A 21,328-nucleotide genomic window follows, 5' to 3' on the forward strand; every position below is an offset into this window, starting at 1 on the left:
ATTTTGGAGAAAACAGAGCCTCATATTAGCTTCCCTGTACTGATGAGAGCTTCCATGGTATCTCTCCCCCTTTCATTTCCCTCCTGCTTCACCTCTCTCCTGCTGAGCCTGCCTAGGGAAACTTCCCAGCCATTCACGGTCTCTGACCAGCAGCAGAGCAGTGGCACAAACAGGGCGGAGGAAGTACAACTGAGAACAATTGAGACATCTAAGGTAGGCCCGAAGAGCGGAGGGAACGGCTGGCAGAGCGGGTGAGCCGGAGCACTGTGAGTACGGGCGGGGAGAAGGGTGTGCGGGCCCCCAAAGGGACGGGACAGGTCCATGGCCCTGCTCTGCCCATTTTTAAAAATGGGCTTTACTTCTAGTCTATAAATAAATAAAACAGCTATTTTGCCTGGAGACTGGGATCACACTGACCCACAACATTGAGAAAGGATCACCTCAAACCAGACTTAAAGCGACCAGGTGGGTGCCAGATCTGCAGCCTCTCCTGCAGTCTGCAATTCCGCCTGTCTCTCTGCTGCTCTGCATCCTTTCCTCAGCAGGGAGTGAAGGATGAGAGATGGCAGCAGAGGTGTATTGATGTATTTCGCCCCAAGACTCAAGGCCGGCTGCACACCGGCAGCCTTCGTTTCAGTGCGGTTCAGCCGCATCGGTGATTGCCGAAGGGGCCGAACCACATCAAAGCATGCAATGAGGTGCAAGTAGTGGGCACACTTGGTAGTAGAGACAATGTGCTTTTGGAATTTTCAATTGTGGGAAAGAGAAAACCTTTACGTAGTTGTACATACAGACTGGACTTCAAGAAAGCCAATTTTAACAGACTTAAATGCATGTTGCGTAGAGTCCCGTGATCAGAAAGACTTAAAGAGATGGGAGTCCAAGACAGCAGGGTGTTTCTTAAAAGTGAAATACTGAAGGCTCAATCACAAACAATTCCCTTGAGAAGAAAAGATGGAAGGAGCCTAAAGAAGCCAAGTTGGCTCCATAAGCAGTTGTCAAAAATTTGAGGAATAAAAAAGAGTCATTTAGAAATGGAAGGAAGGCCTAATTACCAAGGAAGAGTATAAACAAATAATCAATAATTATAGGGAAAGTGTTAGAAAAGCTAAGCTCAATATGAGCTCAGGCTAGCAAGAAGTGCTAAATATAGCAAAAAATGCTTCTTTAGTTATATTTCAAGTAAGAAAAAGAATAGGGACACCGTAGGAGCACTGAACTGCTTAACTCCTATTTCTCCTCAGTTTTCTCTTGTGAGGGAAATAATGATCAATGTGGCAAAAACGTAACAAAACAGGGGGGATGGGAATCACTATGATAATTAAGATCACTATGGGGACAGTCCACAAACACCTAGTTTCTTTAAATGAAACGAAGGCTTCTGGGCCAGATTAATTGCATCCAAGGGTACTAAAAGAACTCGCAGATGTAATGTCTGAACCTCTGTCCATTCTTTTTGACACTTCTTGGAGGACAGGGGAATGCCAAATAATTGGAGACGGGCAAATGTTGTCCCCATCTTCAAGAAAGGGGAAAAGGAAGATCCGGGTAACTATCGACCTGTCAGCTTGACATCTGTAGCTGGTAAAATTTTGGAACAAGTCATCAAACACTCGGTCCTTGATCAGCTGGAACTGAGAGCTGTGATTTCTATGACTCAGCACGGATTTCCCTATAACAAGTCATATCAGACAAACCTTACCTTTCGAGAAAGTGGCTACCTTGCTGGATCAGGGGAATGCTGTAGACATAGTTTAGCTGGATTTCAGTAAAGCTTTTGATACGGTTCTACATGATATTCTTGTTGACCAGCTGGTAAAATGCGGTACGGATCCAAATTCTGTCAGATGGCTTGGTAACTGGTTAACAGGGTACTTGTAAATGGTTCAGCATCCTATTGGAGAAGAGTGACAAGTGGAGTACCCCAAGGATCTGTCCTGAGGCCTTGTTGTTCAACATATTTATAAATGATTTGGATGAGGGATTAGAGGGGATACTTATTAAATTTGGAGACAATACTAAACTGGGAGGGGTAGCAAACACAACTGAAGCCAGCAGCAGAATACAGGATGATCTTGATAGGCTCGAGAAGTGGGCTAAACTGAATAAAATGTTCAATAGGGACAAAAGTAAAGTTCTGCATTTCGATGGAAAAACCAAATACACCAATATAAGATGGGGAAGACTTGTCTTGGCAGTAGCATGTGCGAAAAGGATCTAGGAGTCTTAGTAGACCATACATTGATCATGTGTCAGCAGTGTGAGTGGCTAAAAAGGCAAATGTGGTTTTGGGCTGTATCAAACCGAGTATTGTGTCCAGATCACGGGAGGTGATGGTACTGCTTTACTCTGCTCTGGTTCGGCCTCACTTGGAGTACTGTGTTCAGTTTTGGTCACCCCAGTTGAAGAGGGATGTTGACAAACTGGAACGTGTCCAAAAGAGGGCAACAAAGACCAAGATATATGAAGAAAGGTTTGGAGACCAAGACATAGGAAGAAAGGTTGGGGAAGCTTGGTCTGTATAGCCTAGAGAGGAGACGACTCAGAGGGGATCTGATAATCATCTTCAAGTATTTAAAAGGGTGTCATATGGAGGATGGAGCAGAATTGTTCTCTCTTGCCCCAGAGGGACAGACCAGAATGAATTGGATGAAATTAATTCAAAATAAATTCCATCTAAACATCTAGAAGAAGTTCCTGACAGTTAGAGTGGTTTCTCAGTGGAATAGGCTTCCTCGGGAGGTGGTGGGTTCTCCATCTTTGGAAATTTTTAAGCAGAGGCTGGAGAGCCATCTGACGGAGAGGCTGATTCTGTGTAGGCAAAGGGGTGGCAGGTTACAGTAGATGAACGAATGGGATGTGAGTGTCCTGCATAATGCAGGGGGTTGGACTAGATGACCTATGTGGTCCCTTCCAACTCTGTGATTCTATGATTCTATGTTCATGGCCTACAAATCAGCAGAAAATTCTACCCATGCTGGCAAGGGCTGATTGGAATTGTAGTCCATGGACATCTGGAGATCTACAGTTTGGCTACCCCTGATCTAGTAGTTAAAGGTCTGCCATGGCAGCTTACCGAGTGACCTTGTCAGTCACAAGACCTCTGTCTGACCTACCTCAGAGGGTTGGTCTGAATATCACACAAAGGAAAATGATGGAAGCTGCTTTGGGTACTTATTTGAGAGAAAAGCAGCACAGAAAGAAAGCAAAGCAAGTACCCTGCAATGCACAGATGTGGAATCTGGCTCATCAGTTCTAATTATGTATTTTGTTTGTGTATGGCGTTGGTTATTGTTACCAGCCCTGGGCCTCTAGGTGTGACAAGAGAAAGGTGGGCTGCACAAATATCCCAAGAGGGCATGGGATTAGAGAACCATTCTCTTCCTCAGGTCAGCCGCACCCCACATATGATTCCAAGGATGCCCTTTAATCCTTCCCCCCAACATCATTGGAACAATCTAACCCAATAATAATTTGGCCGGTCATCTAAAAATAACTATTTAATAATAAGCCTTTGAAATAAAAAGGGTTCACTGTGACCTGCCACAAGGGAAAGGTATGATCCTGCTCGGACCTCAGATGGTCAATCACAGACCCTTGATTGTGCTAGGCAAGATCCAGAGCTTCAACAAGCAGCCATTTCTCTCCACTTGTTACAAAGGCCTAGAAGACAGTTTGGAGATCAGGGAGGGTGGCAGGCCAATCTCTGCTGCTGGTAAAACCTGGCAGCCCTGCTGGCAACAGTTGCCCTCGCCAAGACTCCTCACCCTCGGATCCACTGCCATGAGGGTACCCCTCGCTCAGCTCAATTTTATGGTTGACGCTTCTCTTGCCAGAGCCCTGACCCATGAAGGAAACACAATACTGCCTGCCTGGCAGTGGCCTACTTCAGAGATGCTCTTCAAAGGGAGGTCTAAAGCAGCTGTCCCCAGCCCCTGGCCTGAGGACCGGTACCGGTCCATGGATCAGAAGAAGAGTTGGTTCTTATATGCTGCTTTTCTCTACCCGAAGGAGGCTCAAAGTGGCTTGCATTCGCCTTCCCTTTCCTCTCCGCACAACAGACACCCTGTGAGGTGGGTGAGGCTGAGAGAGCCCTTATATCACTGCTCGATCAGAACAGTTTTATCAGTGCTGTGGTGAGCCCAAGGTCACCCAGCTGGCTGCATGTGGGGGAGTGCAGAATCGAACCTGGCATGCCAGATTAGATGTCCGCACTCCTAACCACTCCACCAAACTGGATCTCATCAGTACCAGGCTGCGGCTCCTCCTCGTTCTCCTCCCCGGCTTCTGCCTCGGAGGCTGCCCTGCCACACTGCCTCTGGCTCACCTTTGGTGCTTTCCAGTGGCTGCCATGGCTGGGGCTCCCCCTCGGCGTGGCATTGCACAACTGCTGCTGGCAGCGCCCCCCAGCGGGCGGCAGGAAGTCAGGAGCGCCGGCGGGAAAGCAAGCGGAGCAGGGGCTCAGGCGGCGGTGATGTCCCTCGGCAAAAGACTAACCTCCCCCCCCCCCCCAGGCCTCAGTAGAATTGTCAAGCGTTGACCGGTCCCTGGTGATAAAAAGGCTGGGGACCACTGCCCTAAAGCATTAGCATTGCAGAGGAGAGGAAAAGGAAGCCAGACCAGTGGGCTAGAGGGATACAGGAATCTGTCCTCTCCCACTTTTCCTTCTGGAGGCTGTGTGGCTCTTTCTGCTTCACACACGTCCGCTACTGGGGTTCCCAATGTTTTTGTGAGGTTGCTATTTAGCCTCTGCTTAAAAATGCCCAAAGGAAGGAGAGCTCAACACCTTCCGAGGAAGCCTGTTCCACTGAGTAATGGCTCTGTCAGGAACTTCTTCCAGATGTTTAGCTGAAAATTCTTTTGAATGTGGCAAGGTTGTCCACTGTCTCCTTTATTTTTATTATGGCTTTAGAAGTGTATAATCAAGATATAAGAATAATATTATGGGTTTAAAAATTACACAACAAAGTTTTAAATTAAGGGCCTATGCAGATGATTTAGTACTGATTTTGGAGGATCTTTTAGATTGCATAGATGTGGTGTTAGGAACGTTGAAAGGCTTTGAAGAGGTAACAGGCTTAAGAATAAACAAAACCAAACGAAAATACGGATAAGGAGAGTTAGAAAGATTTAGAAGGGGAAACAGGCTGTCAAATAGGTAAAAAAATACATAGTCTAGATAAACAATAAAATAAAATAAGCAGTAACCAACAGTAGATTCCTCCAGAATGCCCAGCAATCAGTAATTTCCACCAGTTGTAGGTGCCCCTGGTCTAGACCTGATTCTTGCCTAGCCGACTGTCCTTTTGTATCACAGTAGCCAAGAATTCTGCCACCAGTTCTGTTATTTCTGGGGACCTATCAGCTAACAAATATCTGGTTATTCTGTCCATAAGGCCAGAAAGGTCCATTGTGATAGGGACAACAAGTCGTTGTCTAAGCATAGAATGTGATGGGCAACAGAGTAGAACTAGTAATCAAGCCCGCTGTAATCTAAATACAGCGGGCGCTAGAGCAGGGAGCCCCCGGCAGTCGCGCAGAGCGCAGCTGTCGGGGGCTCCCTTTGTGGGCGGCCTGAAGCGGCGAGAGGCGCTTCGCGCCTCTCGCCACATCAGGCCTCCGGGCAGGGAGCCCCCAGCAGCCGCACTCCATGCGGCTGCCGGCGGCTCCCTTGCCGGCGGCTCCGCACAGCTCACAGTTGCTTCCTTGTCAGCAGGGTGGGAATCGGCCGGGCCAATTGGCAGGCGCTTCGCCCCTTCCTCATCACGGACAAAGCCCTCCCACCAAGGGCTTAGCGAATTATTTAGTCCGTAGCGCCTGTGGCGCCGCGGGCGTGTTAAGGATATGTGGCACTGAGTCAGGCTCTAATTGGCAAAATTTACAAATCAAAAACTATATCCACAGCATTACCCTGATCCAGCAAGGTAGTAACTTTCTAAAAAAAAAAAAAAAAGAGGTTGTTAGTCTTACATGATTTGTTCTTGACTAAGCCAAGCTGACTCTTAGTAATCACATCCATCTGCTGTAGCTCAAGGACCATCTGTCTAGACCTTACAGAGGCATACTTCCATGTACCTATTCTGCAATACTACTGCAGACAGTGAGTAGAACACATGCAATATCAGTTTCAGGTGCTCCCATTTGCATTAATCATAGCCCCACAGGTCTTCACAAAGATACTCACAAGTCCCTTAGTTATATTGAGACAGAAGGGGCTGCATGTCCACCCTTTTCACAACAACCTCCTTATCAGGTCCGGGTCCAATGCAAAGTCCTCTATGGATACCAAAGACACAGTAGACTATCTACAAAGATTTAAGTCCCTGATCAACATGGAAAAAAAGCTCACCCTGCCCATCCCAGGGAGTGAAACATCTAGGCATTCTAACAGACACCCAGCAAAATCATCTCGTATTTATATAAATTTATATTTAAATCTTATTTATCTCCAAAACCAGATCTGCAACAGTGGCAACCATCACAGTGAAGATCTCCTCTATGACACAGCTATCCAGTCTCATGGGACTAGTGGTGTCCAACTGTGAAGCAATTCAATGGGGCAGGTTCCATGGTCATCAGCTTCAATGGCTCCTGAAATCTTTTCAATAACAAATCATAGAGAAAAGGAACATCCTCTTAAGGTTCTGCTCAAGGTGAAGCAGAGTCTAACTTAGTGGACAAAACCCAGCAACCTGATCCAGGGACTGTTTTTCTTGATAGACAAGGAACTCCAGATATTCATTGATGTGCATCCGAAAGGATGGCGGGGGAGGGGGAGGGGGGCAAGGCATGCCAATACAGGATCTGTGGTCCAAAAATGAAAGCTTTCACCCAAATCTGCTAGAATTAAGAGCAATTTACCTAGCTCTTCAACATTACTAGGAATACATAAGAAAAGGTCATGTACTGGTAACACAGACAACATAGTGGGGCCAAGACCCAGGGAGGATCCAAATCTCTGATACTCCAACAGGAGGATCAGAAGATCCTTACCTGGGTGGAGACCCACCTCCTGTCACTCAGGGCAGAGCATGTGAAGGGCACCCTGAATCTTCAGGCAGACTGGCTGAACTGTCAGACCATCATGAAAAGAGAATGGGCACTGAAGAGGGAAGACTTCTATGTCATCAGGAACCATTTTGGCACTCCTGTGCTGGATCTATCTGCCACACACAACAACTGACAGCTGGACAGATTATGCTCCCCCTACTACCACCACAGAGCAGAGATGACAGATGCCCTAATAACCAATTGGCCAGAAGGCCCATTAGATGCCTTCATCCATTCCCAGTAATCCCACATCTATCATGCAAGATCAGGCAGCAACAGACAGAGGTAGTGCTGGTAGCACCACATTGGCCAAGACAAGTGGTACTCTACTCTGATCCAGATGTCCATAGCAGATCCACTGACACTGATGTTGAAGTGTCCTACTTCAACAAGGTCCTATCTGACACCCACATCCAGACTGACTCAACCTGATGGTGTGGAGACTGAGTGGAAAGCTGAAAGGACTGCAGGGTATATTCTAGGTATTACCAACACCACTTAGCTTCTAGGAGGCAATACATTTACACCTGGAAAGCATTTGTGCAATGGTACAGATGCAAACTAGTGAACTGCATGACGTCGAAGGTCAAGGACATAGTAGAATTCCTACAAGATAGAATAGCTAGAGGCCTGAGAGCAGCTATACTGCAGAGACAACTGGCAGCCATAGAGACAGTTGTACCCAGAAGCAAAGGAGTTCCAGTATCTAAACACCCACATATTCTGAGGTTCCCAAAAAGCGCAGCATCTAATGGCCCACCTCAGGCGCACAAGTTTCCAACACAGAATCTCAACACAGTATTGACAACATTGACAAACCCACCATTCTAACCAATTAAGGATATTTCATTAAGACACCTCACCATGAAGACCATCTTCCTAGTAGCAATCACCTAGGCCAGGAGACGATCGGAGTGAGGAGCCCTGGCAGCTAGGAAAGATCTATGTATTTTCCATAAGGACCAAGTGATACTGAGAACAGACACTTCAAACCAAAGGTAGATTCTATGGTTCATAATTCTCAGGAGTTAAACTTATCCACATTCTGTCCCAACCGAAGGCGCCCTACCAAAAAGTTTTGGCATAATTTGTATGAACCCAGAGCACTTAAATGTACGCAATTAAGACGGAAGAAACTGGAAAATCAGTCTGCTTGAAACAATATCTCCAGCAAAACTAGATCATAATATAAGGTGACCAGATTCTGAGGGGACCTAAGGCGGGACACCGGAGGCAGAGGGGCGGTGGAGGGGGGGCAGCTCCTGCTTGGTGGCAGCGGCGGCAGCTGGTGGTCCCCCCTTGCCCCTGACCCTTAGATGGGAGGGGGCTCTGAGTGGGTCCTCCACCCCATCCTTTCCCTTACTTTCCCACCGGCTCTGCAGTCTCCTCCTCCCCTGGCTGGGCTCACTCTTGTGGGGTGGGGTGGGGTGGAGCTCACGGATCGCTCCCCTCGGGCTCCAGGCGCACAAGGTCAGCGAGGAGCTGCCTGCGGGCTGCAGTGTGGCTGGAGCGCCGGGGAGGACGCCAGGCCCGGGCGGATGCGAGGTTTAAGGTCGCCCCTACCTTCAGCCGAGGGCCTGCCCTGAGCTGAAGATGCCAAGACTGGGCAGAGGGAGGAAGCCGAAGAGAAGGCAGCAGCAGGAGGAAGGCAGGAAGCGCCCTGCCGCAGCCCACGGCCGCCGATGCCATGCTCTGCTTCATCTCGCTCCTCCAGGGCCCCGCAGCCGCCGCCATTGCCAACCCGTTTCCACAGCCGGCGGGAATGGCGGCGCCACGTAAGCCCCGCCCCGCAGCAGGGGGTCCTGCGCGGGGACCTCCTGAGCCTGGGCTGCCCGCTGCACTACCTGCCAAAGATTTTAAAAAATACTAAAAAAAATTTTTTTTTAATTGCAGAACATCACAGGACACTTGGAAAACGCCACGGGACAGGGTGCAGATGCCCCCAAATGCCGGGCTGTCCCGCCAAAGGTGAGACGTCTGGTTACCTTATCATAATATGTCCAAACCAGCAACACGTTTGCATAGTGGAAGCTTACAAGACAAAGGGACAGAGCATGCCCCCAGGCATTACGGCTCATTCTGTATGCAGAGCAGTAACCAATGCCACAACGAAGTTTGTAAAGCAGTAAGTAACCAACGATGAGTAACTGATTTTTCTGAGTTTTCACCTATGTTTTTTTCCCCCTTTTCACTTGAATGCCTGAAAATATGCATTCTTTTTATTCATTTCTTTTTCCTCCCTTATATTAACTATATACCACTTGCAACCCCATCTGCAGATACCCAAATCCACTGATTGGGGCCATATGGACTAAACAGATCTTAAAATCATAGAGTTGGAAGGGACCTCCAGTGTCATCTAGATAAACCCCCTGCAGAATGCAGGAAATTCACAACTACCTGCACACCATAGTGACTCCAATTCCATGCCCAGATTATCCCCCCCCCCCAAAAAAACACCTGAATCCCTGGCCAGCATGGCCTGGAACAAATTCACCTTCTGAAGAAAGGGCCACAAGAGCCAAGGACGACACAATACCTTCTGCCCATTCACAATCTGCCTAAGTTCACAACATTTCTGTCAGATGGCTATCTAGCCTCTGCTTAAAAATATCCAAACAAGTTTCCATAAAAATCTGAAATAAATTTAAAAAAAGGGGGGGTTACATCCCTACAAAACAGAATTTTGTAGTCTGCTCATGTGCAGAAAAACAGAGAGCCATTCCAGTTCAGGATCAACACGGGCAAACAATTCATTTCTGGGCCTGGAGGAAAAAGATGCTGGCAGCCACTGCAACCCCAGTCAAGAAGGATGCTGCCCCCACTCCGGGCCTGGGCACAGGAGTTGCTGTTGACCTGCATGGAAGCAAAGGATATGGGACACCACCATGGACCCAGAAACAGCAGAAGCAGATGCAGGCAACCAAAGTGGACCCAGAGAAAATGTCGAAGGATGCTGGTAGCTGCTGTAGCCTGAGTGTTAGGTGATAAGGTCTGGAGCTGTGTCAGTGATGTATGTGTGGGGTTATGGGATTGCCCCCTGTGAGAGTCTCGACCCCTCCTCTGAGCCCTAAGGAGGGAATTGGCAGCAGAGGGGGGAGAATCCCCCCCCCAATCAGTATTGTGGGTTCCCACGTGAATAATCTGATCTCTGGAAACACACAGTGCCTATTTGGTCTTGCTATCTCTAGTATGGCAACAGTTAGGGTCAGCAGATAAGCTTCCCATCCCTGGAGCATGGCAGTTTGGGGTAGTGGTTAGGAGTGCGGACTTCTAATCTGGCATGCCAGGTTCGATTCTGAGCTCCCCCACATGCAACCAGCTGGGTGACCTTGAGCTCGCCACAGCACTGATAAAGCTGTTCTGATTGAGCAGTGATATCAGCGCTCTCTCAGCCTCACCCACCCCACAGGGTGTCTGTTGTGAGGAGAGGATTGGGAAGGCGACTGTAAGTCGCTTTGAGCTTCCTTTGGATAGGGAAAAGTGGCATATAAGAACCAACTCTTCTTCTTCTTCTTCTTCTTCTTCAAACCTGAAAAGTTGTGACTGGAGGCCTCTGAGTTTGCTTGTAAGAACATAGTGCTGGCTTTCTTAACCAGAGTTTTGTGAAACCCCATTTTACCAACTTGTCAACAATAATATCATGTGGAACCTTATCAAAAGCTTTACTGAAATCCAGATAAACTATGTCCACGGCATTCCCCTGATCCAGCAAGGTAGTCACTTTCTCGAAAAAAGAGATAAGGTTGGTCTGACATGACTTGTTCTTTCAAAACCCATGCTGAGTCTTAGAAATCACAGCTCTCAGTTCCAGCTGCTCAAGGACTGATTTTTTATTTGTTCCAAAATTTTGCCAGCTATATCCATATATCCAGTCAAGCTGATGGGTCAATAATAACCGGATTCTCCCTTTTCCCTTTCTTGAAGATGGAGACAACATTTGCCCTCCTCCCATTGTCTGGCACCTCATCTGTTCTCCAAGAAATGTTAAAAATAATGGACAGAGGTTCAGAGATGACATCTGCAAGTTCTTTTAGTACCCTTGGATGCAGTTCATCTGACCCAGAAGACTTTGTTTCATTTAAAGAAACTAGGTGTTTGTGGACTGCTCCAACAGTGATCCTAGGCCACCATTCCCGTCCCCCGTGTTGTGTTACGTTTTTGCCACATTGATCACTATTTCCCTCACAAGAGAAGACTGAGGAGCAATAGGAGTTAAGCAGGTCAGCCCTCTCTTCATCATCTGTTATAATTTCACTTTCTGGTCCTAGCAGTGGTCCTATGGTGGTTAAGAGCAGTGGACTCTAATCTGGAAAACCAGGTTTGAGTCTTCACTCCTCTACAGGCAGCCAGCGGAGTGACTTTTTGGCTAATCACAGTTCTCTTAGAATTCTCTCAGCATCCTACTCAGAATTTCACACTAGGGGGTTTGTACCCAGTTAGTACTCATTGTGGCATGATGTCCGAATGAACACGCCGCAGTTGGTTGAGCAGGACTGCCCCAGCAGCTGCCTGGCCAGAGAGACAGCAGCAGAGGGAGGATGTCTAGGAAGCTTCAGCAGGCAGCCCAGACCTTGTTACTCATATCTGTCAACTAAGGAGAACTTGTAGCACACACCATGGTTTAAGAAAGCCAAAGCTGATGGAATGCAGTCAACAAAATTTGATTCCAATAAGGCCAACAAAGATGCAACCAAATGGTAAGGAGGGGCTTCTGGCTGTTCAAGAAACCAGCTGCTTCACCTCCAGGGAAGACGGCCACTCAAGTCCTGGGAAGGGTCTTGGTTTAGGAGACTGCTAATCCTGAGAAATCTGAACTACCAAGAAGCAGAGTGGAGTGCAAACAGAACCTGGCATTGCTGTTGTTCTAGGCAGAGTGACAATACAAGGCAGAAGCAGGATCGAGCCTGGCTTTGGTGGAATATAACCACGGCAGCCCTATTCTTGCACAGAAGACAGCAAGTTCTCATCTCCTTCGGTCCAAGTTCTTTCTCGTCCCTGCCCCCTTTCCCCAATCGAGGGATGACAGAGTGCCTTCCTGGGCAGATTCAGGATATATTCAAGGCTTGACTCACTTTTTCCTCTGCAGCATTGCTGGTCCACGTCTGCTGAGGAAGGCTGTGAGGAACACTTTGAGTACCAGGAGGACCTCCTCTCTGACTGCATCTTCTGGCCAGAAGCACTAAGCAGGGCCTCTCGGCAAGAGGAAGGGGCGGAACTGGCAGGAGCTCTCTGAACCCATGCCAAACAATCTGACAAGTGGTTCCAAAATGGTTCATGGGCAGACGTGGGTTCAAGGGCCTCTGCCCAGTCTGTCCAAGAGCCTTGGCTTCTGCCCAACAGCTTGCCAAGTCCATGTAGGGAGCCCTCACTCTGGCTGCTGGAAAAAGTGACAGAGCATCCCCCACCCAAGTCCAGTCTGCTCAAAGTGGTGGTTTTCCTTTATATAAGCCCATCATTTGAAGCTGCATGTCTGACCCATGAATCATGCCAAAGCTAAAAAGGGAAACCTACCATTATGATAAAACAGCACAGGGAAAAGAAGACGACAGTTTGCACATTTTGAGTTTTCTTCCATTTTTGCTCTGAATCCTGTACTTCTCCACTGGGATTTCCCACCCACCCCAATCCCAGTGAAACAGTAAGCTAAAATAATTTTCTCTATGCATAGACACAAGCAGAGATGAAGCACTTCCACGGGTCCTGAAACCACTAAAAGAGCCTCTGATTTCCAACTCCTGGAACATTAACCAAAACAAATCCTGGATGGACCAGGCTAGCCTGGAGCTGCGGCCCGCTACTGACTGATCCACGGACCAGTACCGGTCTCCGGACTGGGGGTTGGGGACCACTGCCATAGAGTTTAGCCCACCATCCATCCAGATTGCTAATGCCTTGGTACATATAATTTTTCCCTGAGCATATTCAATGCACCTATACATTGTATTCTTCAGTGCCTTGCCCCATCTTTGATGCCTATTACCCCCAAGTAGAGGACAACCACAGAAGTGCCAACCAGTGGGACTTTCAGTTCCTTTGTGGCTTCTGGCATCAGTGTGTAGAGCTTCTTAGCGATGGTAGTGAGGATACTCCTGCTGGCTGGAAGTGCCCATTCGACTTTGATGACATCATCAAAATTGCTAGGCTAGGGGCGTACTGTCTGAGCTGGCACAGGTATCATGAATCTCTAGAATCCAGGTTTGCAGAAACCTTGGCGTCTCGTGCACCCATGTTTTGTACTCTAACATGGAAATGACTAAGCAACAAATGCTGCAAATAGCTTGGAGAGGAGATAACTGCGGCTACTCTGGCTCTAAGCCAGACCCCTTGCCCTCCTCTTTCTGTGATAACAATTCCACCCTGAGGGGTATGGAATACTTCTCCTCTCAACAGTGCAGTTTATTCCTGTGTTGCTGCTTGGCCGTCCTTGCATGGGGGACCTCCCCTACCATGGCTAAGCTTAGCCTCATCCTACTCTGAGGCCTCCAACTCAAAGTAGGCATAGAACCCCTCCTGTGCCACCTCCTCCAGTTCTACAGGTAGGAAGATGGCACTCCAGGCTTGTTCTGATACTCTGTTGTCTGGTAGCGGGGAAATGGCCTTCAGTCTCCTGGCCATGACTTCTGCCATAGTAGGAGACATCTGTTTTCCTCCTCCTCATTCCAGCTACTGACATCCATGTGCTGGGGGTTTCACACACACACCGCTCCTAGGAAGGTGATTTCTAGGGGAAGCTGATTGGCTTTGGGATCTGCAATGGCTCACCAACTCTGTAGGACCACTGCGATGGTTGTGAGGCTGCTCTCCCAACTAGTGGCGAAGCTCTAAAGTGTCGGGGGGGGGGGAGTTCTTCGGGGAGTGGGTGCACCAGAGCTCACTCAACCACTGGCAGCACAAGACTCTCTATTGACTCTGGCCTCTCCTCGCTGGGCGCCTTGATGGCTGCAGTACTGATGGAGCCGGCACCATTAGATACAACTCAACCTCTGCAGGTCAACAAAGTTCATCTTTCCTTCCTTCCGGCTTTACAGCCAGGGATGGGGGACACTCTGCCTTGCGTGCGACCATGGTTGTTTCGCTGGAAGAGTTAGTGTCCAAGTTTCTGGACTGCTCCTCGGGGCTCTGCGGCTGTTTTGGTGGAAGAGTCGATGCCCAGGTCTCCGGACTGCTCCTCAGGGCTACAGTGAATGTCTGGGCTCCTTCCAGCTCCTGTATGATGGGAATCGCTCTCATGGTTGCTGGTCCTGCTGCTGCCAACTTCCCAGATTCCGACTTCGTGTTGAACAAAAGGATAGGAGGTAGATCGCTTCTCTCTCACCTCCTTCCTCTCATTCTAGGTTGTTCTTTGATTTTAAATCTCCTTTGAAAAGGTATGGAGAGCAGGGCTCGGAGTTACCTACCAGAGCAATAGGGCAATCGAAACTGGCTGGTCGGGTTTGGGTCACTCAGGAGGCGGCTCTGAAAAATGTACAAAAGCATGCCCTACCTGAGCGAGCAGAGGCATGGCCTAACCATCTCGGATGATGGGAGAAGGGTCAGCTATTCCCTGACGGCAATTTCCAGCATCACTCTGCAAAGCTACAGCAGCCAACATTTTTTGTACCAAAAGAGAAACAGAATCTATCCAGTGGCTTAATTGAGTATAAGAAGACTCTTCCAAAACAGTCTCTAGATTCATTTGTTTTCCGTTTTCAGTCTGGCTGTCGTCAGTGGCAATGAGTCCGTCCTTGTTAATGTTTGAATATAATGAGGCAAATGCTCCTGTATCATGGAGAGTCAAGGCTATGAACATGTCATGTGGCTTTTTTTGTACCAGCATTATACCAAAATCAGTACCAGCCAGTAAGAGCCAGGAAAGCAGAAGCCACACCAGAAGCAATCATGGCCAGAAACTGGAGATCTCAGAAAGGGGCTGACAGCGCGCAGTCAAAGAAGACATGAGACAACATTTCAACTGCGCTAGATCCATGAGGACTCCTTGCGAATGAAAGCGAGTCACCTAGGCAAAAGTAAAGCCTTCTGACATTTAGACACTTCAATTGGTAAAATATACTTGAAGTATCTGGAAGGATGCACAATGCCCAAAAATAATGCAGAGCCCTAGCATGGGCTGGTAATCTAAGTGCTCCATCAAGAGATAGTCTTCAGGCCTAGCAGAAATGCAGAAGTTTCAGTATGCAGAGAGACTTCTCATCAGCTAGTAAGGCTTGAATCCTTAAGATCAGGGGTCATCAACCCCCGGTCTGCGGCCCGGTGGCAGGCCGCAAAGGCCACGGTACCGGGCCGCGGCCAGCCACGCCTGCCTTCCCCCGCCGGCAGCAAGAAGGAAGGGAAGAGGCAGGCGCAGCCGCCGGCATGGCTGTGATGCAAACGCGCATGCGCACTGTTGCCGCACATGTGCGTTAGCGCCACCTGGTGGCGAAAACATGCATGTGTGGCAATTGCGCGTGCACATTTTCGCAGCACCCGGGCCGTCGCCTCTTCCCTCACTCCGGAGGCGGTCCCTGACCTGAGAAAGGTTGGGGACCGCTACTTAAGATGACTTGTATTACTCTAAATAATCACATCCAGTAGAACATGCAGACTGGAGTTTCATCTGTATATGTTTAGTGCTGGGACCAAAACAGTGTCCAACACACCATATTTTGACCATTAGGTATCTTCCCTGCTAGGACTAGGAATTCAGACTCCTCCCCCACAAGCTTATTGAGCAGAGGCCTGAAATATTTGAGGAGTTTTGCTTTGAAGCCAGTACGCCACCTGTGCCCTCGGTCTGCATCGGATTACCAGGCTGAGCTCTTGAGGGGTGCCCCTGAGCTCTCTCTCTCTCAAAAAAAAGAGCCTGTACACTGCGGAAGAGGCACCCAAGCGCCTGGAGGGAACAGTGGTGAAAATGAGGAGGAGCAAGGAAGACCGCGAGGATTTGCTAAGCCCCACCAAACAGAACCCACTGCTTACAAGGGCGTGATTCTGTGCAGGACAAAGCACACAGTCTACAATCTCTGCTCAGGCATCTCCGGAAAGGTGACATTTGAAAACAGACACATGGCACAGTTTGCAAGCTGAGCCTGGGGCTTGTACAAGCACAGGTTTCCAATGCTGTAAAAACCAAACCAGACATTCCAAACAGAGCACAGCTGCGTCCCCTCCTCCTCTTCATCTGCTTTGGAGGAAGACGTCAAGATCTCTTGTTCATAAACCAACATAGAGAAATGCTGGGGTGGAATAACCATAACCAGGCTCTCTCCCCCTGCAAACCTTCCCCATAAGTCACCAAACATGTCATGTGGCTGTATGACATCACAGACTGCTGTTCCATGGTTTGTCCCGTCAAACAGTTGGGGATTTCTGCTCAAGAACGATAGTGTAGACCAGGGGTAGTCAAACTGCCGCCCTCCAGATGTCCATGGACTACAATTCCCATGAGCCCCCTGCCATGGACACCTGGAGGGCCGCAGTTTGACCACCCCTGGTGTAGACTGGGCCTGCTGTAGACTGAGCCCCTCAGTTCAGCTGGCTCAGAATCACCTCCCTTGCCCTGCTCAGCTGTGACTCTCCAGCCTTTCTCAGCACCTGCTAGCTGAGACACTTTCAGTGGAGACTGAATCAGAAATATTCTGCAGGGAAGGTAGGAATTCCGTCACAGGACCTCTGACCCGCACTCACCAAGTCAGCTCAAGTCTCTTTCACAGACTGAAGACAAGCTCGAGTGAGTGAGTGAGTGAGTGAGTGAGTGAGTGAGTGAGTGAGTGAGTGAGTGAGCGAGCAACTGATTGTCTCCCAGAGAGCATTAAGATCTATTCAGCACAACCTGCTCAGGATCTCTGGCGTAAATCTCTGACCACTGAACTCAGAGCCCTGAGGGACCTCAGACAGTTCCACAGAGCTTATAAAACAGAGTTATTCTGCTAGGCCTAAAAACACACACAATCCACTGACCCCCCTGTCAGAATCCACTGACCAAATCAAATGGCCATATGTATGACCTGTCCCATTTGCTCCCAGGATAGAAGAGCAGGCAATTAGTTAAATGTTTGTTTTACTACTTATAAGAGCTAGCGTGGTGTAGTGGTTAGGAGTGGCTGTTTGAGTCCCTGTGCCTCCACATGCAGCTAGCTGGCTTACTTAGGCTAGTCATAGTGCTGATAGAGCTGTTCTCACAGAGCAAGTCAGCCAGTCAGTCAAGTTTATTCAGTCACTTGAGCCATATAAATAATACTTATCTGTTCCTCTTAATAAAAGGGTAAGTGGCTGTCCTGGCTGTCCCATTCTTGATTGGCCGTCTGTCCAACAAACAGCCAACCAGGAGGGATGTCCTGCCCTTGGCCACATCCCCCTCCAACGTCTTCTATTTGGAAGATGTGCCAGCCACCAGTACAGTAGGCGGGCGGCTGGAGCTAGGAGGGAGGGCGGAGGGACAGGGACTAAGACTGGGGGTGGTGGGGGGAAGAGGGAGCCCCTGCCAGTGTTCCTGCTGCCCCGAACAACTCCAGCCATGGCCTTGCCAGGCTTTGGCAGGGCTGCCCAGAGCAGCACGGGGAAGAGCGGAGTCCCCCCCAGTCTGCGGAGGCCCCAGTGGGCCTTTCTGGGGCGTCAGGGGGGAACAGGATGCCCCCAAAGCTCCCCCCGCCCCAAAGGCCTGCTGAGCAGACTGTCCCCCATGACCCCCACCTCAAAAACGCCCACCAAGGCCTCTGCAGGCCTTTATTGGGGGGGGGACAAGCAAATAGCCCCCCACCCCCCAAAAAAAGGTCCTGCGAGGCCTGCAGAGACCTTGGCAGGCCTTTGGGGGGCAGTGGGGAAAGGGAGGCCCTGGCTGGCCTGCCAGGGGGGGGGGGGAGGGCCTAGCGCCTGTTGTATTGTTAGATACAACAGGCTTTGTTGCTAACATAAGAACTAATAGCAATAAAATTGTACGATAAAAATGATTAAATTATTAAAATTAAAATATCTCAAATTAGTACAGAATTGTTATGCATGAATATTAAGAATAGATATCAAACATATTTTTTATCATAAAAGATATGACTGCACTACGGAGAAGAAAATAAAGTTAACTGCAAAAAAAAATCTCTATTTCGTACACAATTTTACACGTTTTTATCCTATTGTAATCCCTCTTTGGAGATGAGGAAACTAAAAGGAATAATACTAACAACAGCAACAATATATTTCTGCTTCAGCCACCCTTAAAGTCCTACTCATCCTCTTTCAACAAAGAGACTGCAGAGCTGGGAGAAGGATCCAGGAAAGTGCAGCCAGATAATCAAGGGGTTGGGTTACCTTCCAAGGTAAAAAGCTGAGACAGCAACAGGTTATGAAGATGATAAACAAAGAGAACATCTCTTCTCCCCCACCCTTAATACTAGAACACCCGTCAAGACGATCAGAGGCAGCTGATTCAGGACCAAAAAAAGCAGCATCTTCCTGCACCGCAATGCAGAACTAATTTGTAGAACTTGCCACCATAGGATGCAACAATGGCCACTAACTTAGAAAGCTTTAAAAGGGGATTAGAAAAATGCACAGAAGAGGAAGAAGTGCCCAGCAACGGCCAATAGCCATGCATGCTAAATGGAACCTCCATAGACAGAGGCTGTCTACCACTGAATGCCAGTAGTCAAGGGGAGACTTTTGACTCCGAGCTCTTGCCTGTAATCCTCGCATGAGCTTGGCCCACTGTGTGAAACGAGACGGTTCCATGCAGGGTTCTTATAGAAAAAAACATAATTGGATGTTTTGCAAAACAATTGCCTGATGGGGCTTTCAAGGAAACAGAGGAAACATGACCTGATCTGCGTAGCAACCCTGGCTTCTTCCGTGGCCTCCCATCCAAATACTAACCAGGGCCTAGTCTGCACACAACAGATAATGCACTTTCAATGCACTTTAGAAGCAGATTTTTCTGTTCTGCACAGGAAAATCCAGCTGCCAAAGCACATTGAAAGTGCATTATCCTACGTGTGCGGAATGGGCCCAGGTCCAACTCTGCTTAAGTTCTTTGTTCTGAGATCAGGCCAGCCTGGGCCATTAGGCCAGGGCAATTTAAAAGTGCCTCCGGCTAATTCTGCACTCCAGCAGCAGCAAACCCCCTTTGGGGAGAAGTGCAAGATTAGGAAAACATGAACCAAGGATGGTTTCAATTAGGGGTGTGTGCTTTGGATGTTCGGCTGCTGCCCCTCCTCTGCGCTGCTGGCTTCCTATGCACTGCTTCGAGCTTTGGTGATCCCGAAGGCGGCCGAACCAAGCCGAAGCGCACAACCCTAGATACATTCGACAAATTCATAGCCTCACATGGAAATTATCTTGCTTAACTGGAATAATACATGCAAAATTGTAAAGTCAACACAATTCATGCCCTCTGTGCACACAAAAGCTTATTAGACTCAGAATTAAGTTTTGTTGGTTTTAAATGTGCTACTAGACTCAGACTTCGTACTAGTGTAATCCTAGGAAGAATGATTCCAGGCTCAGCCCACTGAAATGGCATCCATTCTCTGCTGCTAGTTTGACAAAACTGTTTGCTTAACATTTCCTCATAAGCGACTGGCAAGCTTTCCAAAGTGGAAAATCTCCCTTGCCACATCTCTGGTATCTCCTGACAGTCTTAAGAACACTCACAGCCTGAGACTAACCCTCCCTCTGGAACTCAGTTCAAGGCAGTGTGTGTGTGTGTGTGGGGGGGGGGTAGTGGATTACGAGATCCCCCAGGCTTTAACCACCCTCACCCCTTGGAAACACCCCGAGAGGGATAGATCTCCCTTGAGTGAAAAACTGGAGGGTCAAACAGTTCCTTCCTAGCAGGGGTGATTATTCAGCTGCTCACCTCTGAATCACAGTTTATCAGAAAATCAGCCTATTTCGACTTTCAGCCAACAGTGATGCGTGCCTGTCTTCTTGTCTGCTGCACCCAGAGAGATTTTCAGTGGCAGCATTTAACTCCTTCTAAATTATTCAGCTGGACAAAATGTTTTGGGTTGCTGGCCCAGTCAGGAGAACAGCCCAGGAGTCGGGTGCCTTCCGTGCAGCACAGTAACACCTAACATTACGCAGATAGGCTCTGGCTTGGCTGACACAGAAAAAGAACTGAATCAACGTGCTGGAGGAAAAAGACCTCTTTGTTTAATCAGCCAGTCATCCCCCAGACGCTGCGTACAGCCTATGGCTCACAGTGAAAGGAGTGGGAGAGAGAGAGAGGAAGTTATCACAACCATGTGTGGGGAGGGTGGAGAGCGTCTCTGTCTTCTGCACAGAGAGAAGCAGGCTATGAGGATCTTGTGGGACTACCATACTTTTTCACATGCAAAGTGATAAATGACTTCTTCCAAGTGCAAACACAACACCTCTTAAGGCAGAAACAAGAGGGGATCTGGAACAAGGAGATCTCTAAGCACAAGGAACATGTTATTAAGGGGAACAGATGGGCCAAATGTACATTTTTGAGAACAACTGCCCAGGACATGGGTAAGGACATTCAGTTTTCACAACTATGGTACGCAGAAAAGAATGTCTAACTTCCATGCCTTATTTGCAGTCTCACAACAACCCTAAGAGGAAGACTAGGTAGAGATGTTGAAAATTATCCACCACGTTTCTACCCCAATGCTTAGGGTTGTCCCCCGTCCTCCATTTCATACATACAACAAACTTGTGAGACACATCAGTTTGGGGCGTGAGCCTTGAACCTGACTCCCTGCCCAGTTTCAGTCTGAAATTCCATCCCCCCTTGTAAGCCACTCTGGGGAGTCCAAACAGCAGAGTAAAAATCTCACAAAGAAAGTCATTGTGAAGCATGAACATGGATCCCCTCAATTAAATATCTTTCCCGTTGGATCTCTCACCCTGGCAAGGTGGTAAAGGCACACCTTTGTCAGGGTGTTGTAACTTCAAAGGCCCCTTCAGGCCTACCCTGATTTTATTGTAGGACATGCATTTTTTGTTCGTTTGTTTGGAAGATGAGAAAACTCAAATATTTGGAGAGAGTATTTCAGATTATATAGCAGATAGCTGCAAGAGCAAAAACACTTCTAAAAAAGGTAACTTTTGGTGAAATTAGGTGCCAACAACTTGCATTTGCTTACACACCCTTGCCAGTTTGCATTACCTGGATGGCAGGGAATAAAATGTAAGCACCCAAGGATGGGCAACAGATGTCGGTCCCACTCCCAAAAGGGCTGTTTTAGAGCGGCTCTGCTCCTCCAGGTGGGCCAGGTTGAGAAATGGACTCCCTGGAGAAGTAATTTGTCATTCGGCTGACAGATACAAGACACTGAGTGGG

At 48.4% G+C, this 21,328-nt stretch overlaps 1 protein-coding gene across 8 annotated transcripts in view; it reads right to left on the bottom strand.

Moving 5' to 3' along the window:
• The window catches only part of MYO9B (myosin IXB), a 90,139-nt gene that overhangs the window by 67,526 nt on the left and 1,285 nt on the right, over positions 1 to 21,328 (bottom strand). The gene's annotated exons all lie outside the window — the stretch shown is intronic.

This window comes from Paroedura picta, chromosome 4 (assembly GCF_049243985.1).
Source record: "Paroedura picta isolate Pp20150507F chromosome 4, Ppicta_v3.0, whole genome shotgun sequence".
NCBI classification, from domain to species: Eukaryota; Metazoa; Chordata; class Lepidosauria; order Squamata; family Gekkonidae; genus Paroedura; species Paroedura picta.